The sequence below is a fragment of the Mirounga angustirostris genome, unplaced genomic scaffold (genome assembly GCF_029215605.1).
Source record: "Mirounga angustirostris isolate CCGP_5_RB_7025 unplaced genomic scaffold, mMirAng1.0.hap1 SCAF_2, whole genome shotgun sequence".
Taxonomy (NCBI): domain Eukaryota; kingdom Metazoa; phylum Chordata; class Mammalia; order Carnivora; family Phocidae; genus Mirounga; species Mirounga angustirostris.
Genome location: NW_026991710.1, coordinates 126,479,716 through 126,496,699, shown reverse-complemented (window position 1 = coordinate 126,496,699; position 16,984 = coordinate 126,479,716). Strand labels below are relative to the sequence as shown.

The following is a 16,984-nucleotide window of genomic DNA, read 5'->3' as shown; positions in this document are numbered from 1 at the left end:
TATATTTCCATTTGGCTTCTCGGAAACCGTATTCATCTGATTTTTCTCCTATCAGTGGCCACTCTTCAAAATTCCTTGCTAGTTTCTCCTTATCTTGTCAACCTCTTTATTATTGGGGTTACTCAGGCTTTAGTCTTTGGAGTTTTCCTTTTCTCTTCTCTCTGTCTACCCACTTCCTTTAAGATCCTACCCAGTTCGTATCTGTTTATATTATATAAACAAGATATTTTGTTGACTCCCAGATTATATATCCTGTGAAGTCCTTTCATTTGAACTCCACACTTATATTTAATTGTCTACTCAACATCTCTGGATATTTGTATTGTTTGTAGCAATACAAGCTGCTTTAATAGGTAAATCCTAAAATCTCATTCATTAGCTAACCGTAATAGAACTTTATTTCTTTTTCATATCAAGTACAGAATAGATGTTTCTGGTAAGTGATTTATTCCATCTTATAGCTCCATTATCTTTAGTTCTTAGATTGCCATCTGCATCAAGCCAGTGGAAGGAGCATGGACAACTGTGTATCAAAAAGTTTTATAGGCTAGATTTGGAAGTGGCTTGTATCATTTCTGCTCATATTTTACTGACTAGAGCTAAGTCATATGCCTATGCTTAATTGCAAAGGAGATTGGAAATGTGGCTTAGCCATTTGCCTAAGTAGAAGAGGAAAATTGGTTCCTAATAGGCACCCTAAACATAACATGTTTAAAACCAAATTCCTGACCTTTTTTATCAAAAGCTATTTTTCTCACATTCTTTTTCATCTTTGTTAATGTTGATTCTATTTCTCTAGTTTCTGAGATCAAAATCCTAGTAATATCATTGCCTCTTTTCCTTTCATACCGCATGTATGATCTGTCAGCATGTTCTTTTGTCTCAACCTTCAAAATATATCTAGAATACAGTGACTTTTCACCATTTCTACTGTTGCCACTTGTTTCCAGACATCATCATCTTCTGGATTATTGCAAAGGTCTACAAACTGGATTCCGGGGTTCTAATATCACTCTCCCACCTACCCCCAGGCTCTTGCGGCAGCCGGAGTGACCATGTTAAAACATGGCAGAGCATGTTACTTCTCTGCTTAAAATATTCGAAAGTTCTTCTCATCCTCTTAGTAACTTTTTGGTCTCTACTTATACTATAACTCTTCATCCATCCAGAATGGTCTCTTTGCAGTTCCATGGTCTCACAAAGTGGACCTTTGGATTTACTGTTGTCCCTGCCTAAAATTTTCTTTCCAAGACATCTGCATAACTGAAGCTTTCATCTCCTTTAGGTCTTTGTTCAAGTGTTCCCTTTTCATAGAATCCTACCCTAATCATCTTATTTTAAATGATCTCCTATGCCCTCTGTCATGTTTTCTGTTGCTCTTTCATGTTTCATTTTTCTCTGTGGTATTTATTATTATCTGTGGCAGAAATAGTAGCTGATCATGATAGTTTCATTCTGGCTTTCCATTAGAGCTGTTGCTGGGAAATGGCTACCCAACCAGGGATCACATTTCCTGTTTGGAGTCATGTGACTTGGTAAGACAAAGGAATATATGTAGGTAGAGGACATGTATGTCATTTCTAGGCTGAGTTGATGTAGCATTTACTGAGCCATTTTTAAAAAAAATTTTTTTACTATGTTATGTTAGTCACCATACATTACATCATTAGTTTTTGATGTAGTGTTCCATGATTCATTGTTTGCGTATAACACCCGGTGCTCCATTCAATACATGCCCTCCTTAATACCCATCACCAGGCTGACCCGTCCCCCTAACCCCCTCCCCTCTAGAACCCTCAGTTTGTTTCTCAGAGTCCATAGTCTCTCATGGTTTGTATCCCCCTATAATTCCCCCCTCCTTCATTTTTCCCTTCCTACTATCCTTTTTTTTTTTTTTTTTTAACATATAATGTATTATTTGTTTCAGAGGTACAGGTCTGTGATTCATCAGTTTTACACAATTCACAGTGCTCACCATAGCACATATCCTCCCCAATGTCTATCAGCCAGCCAACCCATCCCTCCCAGCCCACACCACTCCAGCAACCCTCAGTTTGTTTCCTGAGATTAAGAATTCCTCATATCATTGAGATCATATGATACATGTCTTTCTCTGATTGACTTATTTTGCTTAGCGTAATACCCTTTAGTTCCATCCACGTCATTGCCAATGGCAAGATTTCATGGGGTTTTTTTGATGGCTGCATAATATTCCATTGTATATATATACCACATCTTCTTTATCCATTCATCTGTTGATGGACATCTTGGCTCTTTCCATAGTTTGGCTATTGTGGACATTGCTGCTGTAAACATTGGGGTGCATGTACCCCTTCGGATCACTACATTTGCCATCACTACATTTGGGGTGAATACCTAGTAGTGCAATTCCTGGGTCATAGGGTATTAACTGAGCCATTTCTATGTTCTCTTGCCATCTTTACTTAGCTTCAGGACTTTGATCTCTACCTTAGTTTTAGGCCTGTTTTACTGCATGTAACATTTAATCAGCTTTATATATCATATGCTTTGGAACTCATTTTATTTTGAATAAATTGCCTTATGTCCTTGAACTTTACTTTCACGCCTTACTTATTTGTTGCCTACCTTGTATCACAGAGAAATTTAGCACATTTCAATAACACATTAATGGGATAAATCAGAAAAACAAAATTTAAAAATTAATGTTGAAAACCCTTATCTTGCTTAAATTATTCCAATCACTTCCTTACTTGTGTTCTCATTTCTGATATTTCTTCTAATCTAATTTTTGTATATTTCCTAGAGTTATTGTTCTGCAGTCATAATACTTAAAACTCTTCAGTATCTCCCCATTGCTACAAGACAAAACCCAACTCTTCAGCATGATATGGATGACGTCAGGAGCTCAGCTGAGCTATGAGAGAGCTGAGCTACCAAGGATCAGAGTAGCTGATTAAAGCCACAAACCAAAAATGAAAGAGTAAGGCTTTAATAACTTACTCTGGTGGCATAAACAAGAGTCTAAAACTGCAGGACTCCCCTGTTCCATTTTCCCGCAATGAAATGTTGCACTGATGGAAGGTCAGGTGAATCAGTGTGGATCAGCATAGATCAGTATAAATGTTAGGGTCATCTCACTGTTGAGGAAACCCTGAACAAAAGGCTATAGCAGTTTATGGACCATGAGGTTAGAAGAAGGAAAAGGGGAAGGGCTCAGAGTAGACTGAGTGAGAGTGGGGCAAAGTGTCTTCAAGGTTTCCCTTTCTTCCTCTGGTAAGAAGACCTGGGCAGAGCGCCTGAAGAGGGCCTCTGCCCAAGGCTTCAGATAAAGAAACTTTGGGATAAAAGGGGGGAAGGGCTAGGAATGCAATTATGCTAAGAATATGACTGGCCAGTGGGACCTGAGTCCTTGAGTACAACTCCCTTCAGAGACTGGAGTGCATTGGCTATATACCAAGTCTAGTTTGGGGCTGATGGAGGGCAGCTTCCCCATGATGCCTGACAGGTAAGGCCTTTGTAACTAACTGTGGTCAGTCCTGAAAAAAGTCATGCATAGGCTTTTAAACAGGAATTGGACTTCTCAGATGATTCTCTGTGATCTGACCCCTTCCTATTTCTGTAGCTGCTTCTTTGGCCCCTTGTTGTCTGTACTGCCCCCAAATTCTAGAAACATCTCAGTTTAGCACATACCCAGTTGTTTCTTCTTTGGCTTTGCGAATGCTATTCTCTCAGAAAGAATGCTTTTCCTGTCCTTATTCTCCTGGTAAACATCTGTTAACTCTTTGACTCAATTTGTGTGTTACTGCCTTCCAGGATAATGCCCTTCCACTTTGTTCCCAAGGAATGTTTTGTATATAATTGTCTCTTCTTATATCTGTTTCTTCCATTGTACTGTGAGGTCCTTGAGAATAATAACTTTATCATCCACTAACTCTGTAAATCTCCATTGCCTGGTACAGGTCCTTATGCATCATTGATATTCAATAAGTGTTTGTTGATTAAATGAGTGAGTGAATGCGTGAAATATAAACGCATTAGTTTTTCATCCCTGTCTTTTATGTTATGGCCAGGCCCCAACAATTCTTTCATACCTCATTTTCTGCTGGGGCCAACCAAAAGGACTGCTTCCAATTTTCTGACCTCTATGCTTTTGCTGAAAAGCCTACAATGCCATCTTCTTCCTTGTATATCAGTTGAAACTTGACCCCTTCTTATGGATCTTTCTCAAAAATCTCTTGCTCCTTAAAGCATTTCCTGATCTCTTTAAAACATATGTGATCACTTACTCCTTTTTTTCAATTTCCAAAGCTCTGGATTTTTACTTTTCTTATGGCATGGATCTTAATGCCATATAATTCATTGTTTGCTTATTTTATCCCATTTATTAGATTGTAAGTGCCTTGAGATTACAGACTGTTTTCCTTATATGAGTCTCTGTTACAGCACCTCAACCTTTTCAAATAGTAGTGGGCACTTAAAACATATTTGTAAATGAATATAATTAAGCCAAAACAGTGCTGGTCATTCAGAGCCAGACAAATTGAAATGTAGTAAAGAGAGGAAAATAAATCACTTCAGAATGTGAATAATTGCTTCAAAATTGAAAGTACTACAAAGTTTCTAGGAAGTGACAGTAACCATTGAAAGAAGTGGCTTCCAACTGTCTTAAAAACCTGGAAGTGTAACATAATAAGCCCTTTTGTCCCTGTGGATGAGGAGCACATACTTTTCACTAATTTATCTCGCTTGCAAAGCAAGTATATAATATTTTTTTATGCTAGTTAAAATCAGTTATTTGCTTTCACCAGTATTTTCCTAAGAGTTTTGGATTAAAGGCGGGAGTATTGGATTATGGTGGTTTGCTGCTGCATTTAAGCGTTTAAATTATTTATTTAAAGATAAAAATGTCATACTAGGGCGGCTGATTTTTCTTTGCTTTTTTTCTCTCTCTTCCTATAACTTACATAAACTATCTTAACAACAACAACAACAAAAATGTGATATAGGGGCCGGAGGTTGAGAGAAATGGATGGACTGAATGCCAAAGCAGTGGTTCTTGGCTCTGATAGTCCTTCATATATATGCTTATAAACCATGTAGTGCTTCCATATTTGGGGCAAGTGGTGGGAACTACTGGAAACATTCAGTGAATATTAATAGTTCCAAAGCTTTTCAAATGCTGACCTGCACTACACAGTACTTAGTATTTACCTTAGTTTTACTTATCCGTTAAAAAGCAACAGAGCCTTATAACCCCTTGCCACCCCCCACACCAGTCTATTAGCTGTGCTATTCAATTTTGGGTGATGCTAATGCTGGGAAAATGTATGTTTTCTAATTGTTCTTTATTGCAATATATAGTTTTTCATATAATTAAAAAAAAAGTTTTTGGTCCCATTCCAATCTGTCATTTTGTAAAAGAGGTATTTAAACTTTATAATAATTTGTCATAATGAATCTATTAATGAGCCTAATATGAAAATCTCCTCCACAGCAGCATGGAAGTAGCATTGCTAGGAGTTTTTTGGTAATGGAAAGTTACAGGTGTGAGGTCTAGCTCTGTTTCCTAGTAGCAAAATTGGGATTTAACTTGTTAAATTGGGATTATATTCCTAACTCAAAGGGTTGTTTTGAGAATTAAATGAAACCACATGTAAAATTCTTACCAGAGTGTCTGATATACTGTGGGCAATCAGTAATTTTTAGTTCCCATCTGTTTTCCAGGAGCACAGTGTAACCTACTTCTCAAAAGAAAGAGGTCCTGTCTTTCTGAGACTTCAGATTGTTCTCTGCATGCACATTGTCCAGCCCTGTGACTATTTACTAGAGTGACCCTATAGATCGTAGACTGAAGACAGTCTGCAAATATAGTATAAGCTTCCATTCTTTACCTCTAGACATGTTTTAGTACAAGTTGGAAACTCATAATATTAAGTAAAGGGGCTAGATACATTAAACAGATACATTGATTAATTCATTGGGAAACCAAATTATTGTCAATATTAGTGATGTGGAAAGCAGGGTAAATTTGGTTTCTCAATGAATCAACGTCTAATAAATCCTGTATTAGTTTATTGAGGTCCAGAAGGATCACAGATTTATCATTCTTACCCAACCCAGACATCCTCACTAGCCTACTCATTTTCCTTAACCTTCCCTATTTTGGCCTGCCAGCCAAATCAGTCCTAAATCTTGAGTGAGTTTTGCTAGCTGCTCTTTTTAGTCTTGTTTTTATGCTGAGTATAGCTGGGGGGCAAAAATCACAGTTGTACAGATTAGTGCCACTCTAGATGAATGGTTTCCAATCTCTGCTAGAACTTCATAACTACTTAGCCATCCTTCAACTTGCTTTTAGTCAGCTTTCTTTCATATTCCCCAAGGCAACTCTTCTAATTTTTACCCCTTTATTCTATTCTTCTGTCACAAGCTTACTATTGAGTAGAGAAAATAGAAATAATCAGTCCAAAATCAGATCTTCAGTTTTCCTTCTTTTAAACCCTAAACTCGTGAATGTACAGAGCTTTACATCCTTCCATCTTGCCAATGAGAAGGAGGTGACTTTTTTCACTTCCAGGGTAATTACACTTTCTTTACAGGATCATGCATCTTCTGTCTCTCTACAGTGCTGTGCCTGCCCTTCTCCCACATGTCATCTTCAGTCTTCTGTTTTTTGTTTTTTTTTTTTGAACTTAGTCTTTTCCCTCTGCAAACATGCTTACATATATTCTTTACCCTCTTTAAACTACCACCCTATTTCCCTAATTCATTGTCAAAAAAATTTTTTCAAAGTATTAACTATCTCCACCAAAACATGTGTTTATTATTATCTAGTTTTCCTTTCACAATTGTATTCAGATTGCTGATGGCATCACCAATAATCCTTGTATCTGTTAGATGTTTCAAAGGCACGTAATAAAAAACCTGGCTCTAAATGAAGTGAAATTCTTCATTTCAGTAACTTGTGAAGAAGTATATTATCTTTTATTATAAGAAGTGTAGGTGTGCAAAGTCTTGGGGGCAGGTTTTCAGCTCCATTTTTTTGCAGTTCCGGGTGTGTAAACTTTTACCCCACTCTGTCTTCTTCCTGGTTGTGTTATAACTCCTAGCAACTGGGTCTAACATTTCCTTGTTTTAGCCCATCAGGAGAAAGGAAGAACTACTGTCTCAACCACTGAATAAAAGTTTTTCGTTTCAGATTGGTGAAAAATGATTGCCAGGCAAAAATGTTATGCAATGATTGGTTTAAAGCTAGATTCTGCAATCAATCACTGGCTAGAATGACAGGATTTTCATAATTGGCTTAAAGTAAGCTTTCTGTAAGTCATCCTACCATTTAAGAAGTGATATCTGTCAAAATTGTAATTGTTAGGAAAAAATAATTAGGAAAATTGCACTTCTTAGGAAAGAGGAAAGGGGAGAGAAGTGAATGCTAGATAGGTAACCAAGTGAGTACTTAAGTTTTCTAGTTGTAAAATCCAAGATTTCCCCCTCCCAAATGGAAAAAATTCAAATATCCATTTACTGATAAATGGACAAACAAAATGCACAGTGAATGAGGTACTGTTACATGCTACAACATGGATGAACCTCAAAAACATTAGAAGCCAATCATAAAATTCTACATATTGTATGATTCCATTTATATAAAATGTCTCACATAGGGAAATCTTTAAAGAAAGAAAGTTAATCATTGCCAGGGACTTGGAGCTAATTATTATCAGGGGTTGTTTAAAGGCATTTTAATCAGGGCTTTCTTAGGTTTTTATTTTTAAATCATGTTTGAAGTCACTGGTAATACCACTGTAAGCACATGCTTTTATCAAAGTAATGGCAGGTAAAAGTAGCTACACTTAAATTCATTATTAACTAAAAATAATACCTTACATTTACATAGCATTTTACTTTTGTTGAAGCAATTCCACATACTCCCATTTTATTTGATTCCTCACTATGGCCCTGTAGGGTGGGCTAAACAAGTTACAATTATTTTAGGTAAGGCAATAGAAGCCCAAAGATGTAAGTGACTTATGTAAAGGTCATGGATCTGGTATATGGTAGAGGTAGGGTGATTAATTTTAAGTCTTTTACAGTAAATGAGGCCAAAATATTTTTATATCCTATCCAGAAATTGTAAAGATTATTGGTCTTTAATATATATTGCCCCAAAACTTTAGCTATTATATATCTTACAGTATGAATTAATTATACATTTGATTTTAATGAGTCTCTCTTAAAAGATAAACTCAGTTCTGGGGCGCCTGGGTGGCTCAGTCGGTTGAGTGTCCAACTCTTGGTTTCAGCTCAGGTCATGATCACGGGGTCCTGAGATGGAGTCCTGTGTCAGGCTGCCCACTCAGCAAGGAGTCTGCTTGTCTGTCTCCCTCTCCCTGTCTTCCTCCCCCTGCTTGTGCTCTGTCTCTCAAATAAATAAAAAAAAAATCTTAAAAAAAAAAAATGTAAACTCAGTTCTTTGGTACTTTAGAGATACTGGAAATGTTTTTGTTTTTTTTAAGATTTTATTTATTTATTTGACAGAGAGAGACACAGTGAGAGAGGTAACACAAGCAGAGGGAGTGGGAGAGGGAGAAGCAGGCTTCCTGCTAAGCGGAGAGCCCAGTGCAGGGCTTGATGCGGGGCTTGATGCGGGGCTTGATCCCAGGACCCTGGGATCATGACTTAAGCCGAAGGCAGGCGCTTAACTACTGAGCCACCCAGGTGCCCCTGGAAATGTTTTTTAAAAATTATGTATTCTCATATCCCTTAGGCTCTCCAAAAAATTCCAGTATGAATAAAAATGCTTTTACCAATCACAATTTGTTTTATTTTAAAATTGGTCTGGACTTAAGAAGATCCAAGCCAGAGCAAACACATTCACCTACCTTCTGCCCGGCATACTGTGAGATCCTCTACATGTCCATTCTCAAGGAAGGGAAAATGGGAAATAACTTGTATGGGGTATGGGATTTCTTTGGGGGAAAATAAACATATTCTAAAATTAGATTATGGTGACAGCTGCACAACTCTGTAGGTATACTAAAACTATTAAATTTTACATTTTAAACAGGTGAACTTTATAACATAAATTATATATCTTAAAGTGCATAAAAGCTTTCCTTCATTCTTCATCCTTCTAAACTTTTTTAAGATTTTATTTTTAAGTAACCTCAGCACTCACTGTGGGGCCCAAACACCAACCGAGAAATCAAGAGTCACATCCACCAGCTGAGCCAGCCAGGTGCCCGGCCCTTCTAAACATTTTTATGTAGAATTCAGTATTGCTGCCCACTCGATGCTTTGAAGAGACTTTGCTTCTTTGTCTTTTTTGGCACCATTCTATTTTGGTTCCCTTATTATCTTACTGATTGTAAGGAACATTTTCTGTTTCAGTGATGCTTTCCTGTTCTGCAATGTTTTAAGTTTTGGAATTTCCCAGATTTCATTTTAACTCTTCTCCTGTCCTTTCAATATAGTTTTCTCTGGATCTAGCACATAACTCACTTATAATAAACAGTAAGTTTTTGTTAGATGAATATCTAAATTCCTCAACTCCCAACACTGATCAATCTCCCAATTTCGTATCTCTAGCCCAGGCTGCTTTTTTCAGTTCCCAAGTTACAGTGATTACTTATTAGATGTAGCTATCCAGACGTTATTAGGTGTCCAGGACATGATTATTCTCCCAACCACACCTACTTAAGCTGCTGTCATTTCAGTTAAATAGCATCTTTATCCCCGCCCTGCCCCTTTGTCACAAACCTCAATTTTGTTCTCATCTCCTTTTTTCTCACCTTCCATATTGAATGTCTCACCAAATCTTATCTATTCCACTTCAGAAAGGTTTCTTTTTTTTTTTTTTTTAAGATTTTATTTATTTATTTGACAGAGAGAGACACAGCGAAAGAGGGAACACAAGCAGGGGGGAGTGGGAGAGGGAGAGGCAGGCTCCCCACTGAGCAGGGAGCCCAATGCGGGGCTCAATCCCGGGACCCCAGGATCATGACCTGAGCCGAAGGCAGACGTTTAATGACTGAGCCACCCAGGTGCCCCTCAAATAGGTTTCTTGAATAGTAGCTTTAGGTTCCATCCCTACTGATTTTTTTTATGTTGTTGCCATGTAACATATAAGGCTGATCATATTAGTCTTCTTTTGAGAAAAACTTGGTTGTCAACTAAGATGTAAAGAGAACTACTTCAGTTAATTATACAAGGCCTTTTGAAATCTGGTTCTAAACCTGTGTTTCCTACCTTAGCTTTTTGCCACTCTGAGGCTGCCTTGAAATGATCTTTGCTACCCAAAGGTCCTAAGATAAAGGTGCCTTTTTATGTCTTTATGCCATTGTCCACGCTCTTTCTTCTGCTTAGAGTGCCTTTTCCGTTTTGCACAGCAGACTCCTGTTTATCATTTAAATTTCTTTTAAAAAGTCAGCTTGTTCTTTAATTGGTTATTTATTAAGTGCCTGCTTTGTTCCAGTTACTGTGCTTGGCCAGTGAATTAGATAGACACAAACCCTTCTCCTCATGGAACTTACAAAATAGATCCTCATTAAAACCTTAATGAAATCCTCAATCCTCTCAGGCAGGGTTAATTAGTACTTTGATCATAGCTAAGTAGTATCCAGTGGATTTCTAGAGGAAATGTCATGTGAAAAGCTCATTGGCTTTGAAGTTCATAGTTATTACTGATGGGTAAGGCTTTGTTTCTTCATCTTTAGAATGAAAATAACAGTATTTTGGCAGGGTTGCTGTGGGGCTTGGTGATAATGTCTATAAAAGCATGATGGCTAGTACAGAGTAGCCAAATGCAGTAAATGCTGTCTGTTTTAAAGTTGTATTATTTTTGATATGTGATGATTTTCTTGTCCTGATTATAACATAAAAAATTATAAAAGCATATTCATATGGATGTACCAAGACTGGTACATAGTTGGCACTAAAGAGATATTTGGTGAATTACTTTTTTTTAAATCAGATTTTTGGGGAAAATAAATCAGAATTGTTTAAATAGTGTGGCTACTGAGGTGAGTTTTAGGGCTTCTAGTATTCAACATCATTTATTTAAAATGTTTTTTTCATTTGTCTTTTGTTAGAGTTTTAATTGGTAGCGCAATAACCCTAGATTTTTATTTTCTTATAACTTTGCTTACTTCCTAGTAAAAATGCTAAGTGAATAAAGAAATGACTAATAGGCTAACAGCAGCCAGGAAAAGTATGTGATTATTTCTTAAAGAATTGACCTTATTGCAAAATTATATTTTTGTAGATTATTCTGAATAATAACTAGTTGAAGATGAGTGTCTAAATGTCTCTAAAAGCTAACAGAGAAATACATTGAATAGTACCATGCAGAAATTCATAACTATATAAAATATAATTTACATAATTAAGTAGTATATGCAATTCTCTAGTGACGCTATATAATATCGAATCTCTGCATCAGGCTTCAATAAAGAAATAATTCTGTTTTAGGAGATGTCTCCTTTTGGATCCAAGTAGTTGAAGGGTTTTGTTTTTTTTTTTTTTTTCCCTTTTCATTAAGACAGCACAGTGCATAGATCACCTCCATTTGATTTATAGTTGATTCTTGGTTTTAGTTAATATTCTTTCTATCTATCTGCATGAAGGCACAGTAGATTTCAGCTTGTGAGATAAAGCATTCTTTTATATTATGTGATGCCCTATAGGATCTGAACGTTATTTCACCAAGATTTATGCAGAAAGTGAAACCCTTCTAGAACTTAAGCACTTTTATCTTCTAGCTGACAGTACACTGAAAATGTTTACTTCTTTTTAGAGGTTACCATTTGTTTAAGTTGTAGCTAATATCTAGTATGAATTTTTAATCTAAAAATAAAGAAATGAAAGCGAGCCAGATACAGGAATTTAAGAAACAGGTACTATAAAAATTTTAGAACAAGATATGAAGTACTAAAATTGTCTAGGATTTAGAACTTTTCGTTAGCCAGAAGAATTTATTGCTGACTTTTGTTAGGGCTATCCAAGATTTATCAGGTATTGTCACAAGGAAGTGGGTAAGATGGAAAATGGGAAATTTTTCTAATATAATTGCATTATGACAGTTTTTCTTTTTAAAACTAGCATCCTTTTATTGATGGAGATCCAAGTTACATTAAAATGACACAACAGTGAGATTGCAGACATGCATATATCTGACTAAATTTGAATAAGTGTTAGTATCTTTAAGTTATGGAATAATTGGAATATATATGTAGCTATCACTGATTTTAGTAATTAATATAATCAATTTTAATAGAGTAATATAAAAAATCTACTTTAATAAAGCTATATGAACTTAATAACTTCAGGGAAGTAAATGTTAACGTTTCCCTTTTTCCCTTGATTATTTTATTCTGTGTATTGAATTTTGCCTGTTTTTTGACTTTTTGACAACATACTTAGTCCTGAACACCATTTCTGCTACTGATAGCGTCTGAAGGGCCTTATTCTGTTCCCTTTCCCCAAGATTAGATTTAACTCTGGGAGAGAAAGAAAGGAGCCTGAGCATTGTATGGAAAGGGAAAAAGATGAGGTGTTCTCATAGCACCCTGTCATTCTCAAGGGTGTTCATATAGAAAACCAAAATTGGCATTCCACAAATCCAGGAGTGCCTTTTATACAAATTTTGATGTGAACACTGCCCCCTGGAGTTGTGCCTTTTAATAGCCATTTAATAGAGCTCTGCTCTATTACACACAGTTTTTTGAATTCTCATTATTTATTTTCACTTCTGTCTTCCCCATGAAGCCAGGACAATATCTTAATAATCCTTGTATTCCTGGCAGCTGGCTCAAGGTAGAGTCAGTCATTGTTCCTAGAAAATATTTTAGGATTCTATTTCAGTATTCGTCCATTTATACATTGTTAATTGGCTCATTGACTTGTTAAACTTTTCAAAAAAACCCTGAACTTTATAAAGTCTTAAAATTTACATGTGAAAAATAATAGATTATTTATAGTTGAGCCATTTAACTGTTAGAGGAAGAAAGTGGATCATACCTTAGTTATTGATTGACTCTTTCTTTTACTTCTGCCTTTTCCACCTGATTGTCATTGGGTAATACTTGTTCATTTGTTTTACTTGGTCAAATCACTAACAACATTGGAGCTCAGAAAGGGAATTAATAGACTATCTATTAATGCTTGAGTTATATTTCCCTCTAAGATATATTTTAACAATCTATTTGATTCTACTCTTGTAGAACAGAAAATATATATTCTGTATATTAAAATGACATTGTTTTATATTCTATTATGTAGATTTTAATGATATGTTAAAGGTATGTGTATATAAACACATAAGTGTGTAGGTTTTTTTGAAAAAGTATAAAGACAATTAGATGACTTATGCTTATAATTAGAAAAAGACAGTTATACTTTTATTATAATCTTAATCTCAGGCTTTGAAATTAGGTCAAAGAATTGCAGAAAATCATTAGAAAGAAAAGTTAGAGCATTTAATTTTAGTGTCATCCACAACTTTCAAAGACATGTATTTCTATTAAAAATTTTAGTACTTGGAGAGTGTACTAATAGGGGACCTAACTGCAGCACCTTTTATAGAGAAGTCTTTATTTCCAGATGTTATGTGGCCTATGCTAACATCCTTAACTTGAATACTTTTTGAGATCTTAGTTTTCATTATTAGTGGAAATGGATATAGGTTAAGTTTGTGAATGTGGTATCACATAATAATATCATTTTTTAGATAGGTACAGATATTTAAAGCTATATAGTGATCCAGATATATATATTTCTAAATTCTTAGAGTAATTTCTTATCTTACCCATGCTTGTATTTGATCAACAGTTGGTTTCTGAATACTTCAAGATTTTAAAATTTTTCTTTCCATACCATTGGTGATAACCCCCAAAATATACAACTTAATTAATTCATAATGTCATGGGAAGACAGTTGGCTCGATTATGCCAATTTGCCAATTTCTTATCCTCTTTTCCCCTACAAGGGGCTTTTAGTGAGGGGTAGAAGTATGTCTTAAATGAGAGTGAAATCCTTATGTGAAAGATCAAAACTTTAAGTTGGTGATCGAAACCTACACATTCCCCTTTCCAATACTGTTCTTTTTTTTTTTTTTTAAAGATTTTATTTATTTATTTGACAGAGACACAATGAGAGAGGGAACACAAGCAGGGGGAGCGGGAGAGGGAGAAGCAGGCTTCCCGCTGAGCAAGGAGCCCAATGTGGGGCTCGATCCCAGGGCCCTGGGATCATGACCTGAGCCGAAGGCAGACGCCTAATGACTGAGCCACCCCCAATACTGTTCTAAAATGACAAAGCATGCCTCATTTTTTCAGTGATAAAATTTAATACGAAGAGTGTATGTTATTGGAGGGAGCAGGATTGGGGGATAAAACATTGGATTTTTAGGCCCAGGTCTGTTTCTATGTAAATGACTTTAAACATGCTAGTAATTACCCTTATCTGAAAAAAATGAGTATGACTTTTTTCCCCAAAGAATATGTATTACTCTCAGCATCAGAAATTGGATGATAAATGCTATTTTTTTCCAAATGAGGCTAATAGCTATTCCATTTTGAGTAAGTTCCTTGAGGGTTTGTATCCTGTATCACCTGGAGAGCAGTGCTTTATAATGGAGAGACTCTCGAGAAAACGTATGGCAAGATTTGGGCTCTCTATCTAGATCTGTGCTCTGAAATAAGTGATTTTTGCTTTGTCTTCAGATTATTTTAAATTGTTGTTTACAGGGGCGCCTGGGTGGCTCAGTCGTTAAGCGTCTGCCTTCAGCTCAGGTCATGATCCCAGGGTCCTGGGATCGAGTCCCACATCGGGCTCCCTGCTCCGCGGGAAGCCTGCTTCTCCCCCTCCCACTCCCCCTGCTTGTGTTCCCTCTCTCGCTGTGTCTCTGTCAAATAAATAAAAATAAAATCTTTTAAAAAAAAATAAAATAAATTGTTAACAGGAGTTAAACTACTTGTATTGAGAAAGATAGTCTGAGATATAGCTTCAGGATATTGTAAACATTATGCTGAGGTAAAAGTTCTTTATTTTTTTTGGACTGTATCTAAGTATTTTTTTAAATTTTTGGTACTACATTTATATTTGAAGATGAAACTTATCTTAAAAATTTTTCTATTGTATGAGCAAATTCTCAGTTCCTGTTATATTGGTGCTTTTGTTTTAGCTAAAGGCTACTATTGTGATTATTTTTTGTTAGTATCAAAGAGCACAAAAATAAATATCATAGTTCTATTTCCTCCTAATATTGGCTATTACCCTTATACATACTATCTTTGGGTTACTTGTTAATTTGTGAATGATTTTATAATTCTTCTGTTTTTTCTATGCTATGACGAAAAATATTGCTCACATGCTTTAATAGCTGTTGGATTTGACTTCACCCTCATGCATTATACTAGAATGTATTGTTACCTAATTTAGTAATAATTTTATAATAGCAGCTTAACATCTCTTATAATTTTAATTGTTATCAAGAAAAATGACATCATTTAATTTGACTCAAAATTCAGAAGGATGGATGAATGACAAATTAATAATTTACCACCTTTGCATAAGACTGAAGCATAGAATATTAGAAGGATTGATGGCAGAAAAGGTTAACAAATTTTAGCAGCTTTCATTAGCTTTACATCGTCATATGTTTGTGGTGCTGACTGAAATAGGCTTTGTAGGAGATCTCAGTCTAGGGAACTAATTACTTGTGCCAATTGCTGCACTGATGAATAGACCCTCATTGTATCATTCCCCTGAAGACAAGGAGCAGCCTGTGATTCACGACTGCATCCTGGCTGATATTTGATAATAATTTTAACAGATAAGTGTAGGTAGGCAGAATGATGAAGTGCCTATCCAAGCTCCATGACTATCAAAGCCATACACGTAGCCATCTGTGTACCGTCTTTTTGCCTTTCACCTAAAGGAGAATTTTATTTTATTAATTGAGTTCAAACAACTGTTGTCTTTTTGCTTCTATGTGTACTCTATAGGAGCTTCTTACTTATTTTAAATGGTATTGTAATAGTTTTCACTTAAAATGTACACAGCAAAATAAGAAAGAAGAATAAAAGAGCTTTTTAATTTTTGTTTTTGAGGACTGCAATTCTTACACTTTTTTTGTATTCCATTTTGGTTACATTATATCTCCTCCTCTTTATGCATGATCAGAATCAACAAAGGAAATTTTTGATGTTCTCGTGTCCCCAGCTTTCTCAGAAAAGACCATTGGGTTTCTATTATTTTTTTAAAAATATCTTCTTTTAATAATGTACTGTTAGTTGTCTATGCTTTTATTAATCTGAGATAATTTTTAATCAATAAAGTACTTATTTATAAATTATTTTGAAATTTTAAAGGTAGCATCTCTAACACATCAAAATAAGAGTAACTTTTAAATGGGTATTTTGGGACTGTCAGTTGGTCAAGACTAATATGTGAAAGCTGACAGGTACAATTTTATTAGCTCATGAAATACAAGTGTGATTTTATTTTGTATTAGTTATTCCTCACAGAAGTTTTGATTATGAATTTTTTCATTTAATTAATTAAGCTTACAAGTTTTCATGCTGTGTATCTTTAGTGAATAAATGTATTCTGCAGGGTTTTTTTTTTACTGTAACTAAAAGAACTTCATATTAGTGTTTTCCTTGTAAAATATTTTCCAGCATGCTAGATTATGATTAGTTAATAGGAGAGAAAGTTGACATTTATATATTGCCATATAAAAGATCTACGTAATTGGAGAAAATATAGTCGAACCCTTTAAAAAATACATTTCCGAAAGTATGCTTTTGATATAGCAATTATTGCACATCATATAGCATGTAGTTTTTAATTAAATATAAAAACAGACTACATAAAACAGAAATCCAATCTGATTTGCTTGAAAATAGATTGCTATTTCACTCTATAGGAATGGTTTATTTAAAAACAGTAAATGGAAAAGAAATGCATTTTCTTGTGTTGTTCTAAGCCTCAGGGGCTAAATGTA

The 16,984-nt window shown here is 35.3% G+C and overlaps 1 protein-coding gene across 6 annotated transcripts in view; it reads left to right on the top strand.

The window, feature by feature from the left end:
• Window positions 1–16,984, top strand: part of LRBA (LPS responsive beige-like anchor protein) — an 841,444-nt gene that overhangs the window by 515,268 nt on the left and 309,192 nt on the right. The gene's annotated exons all lie outside the window — the stretch shown is intronic.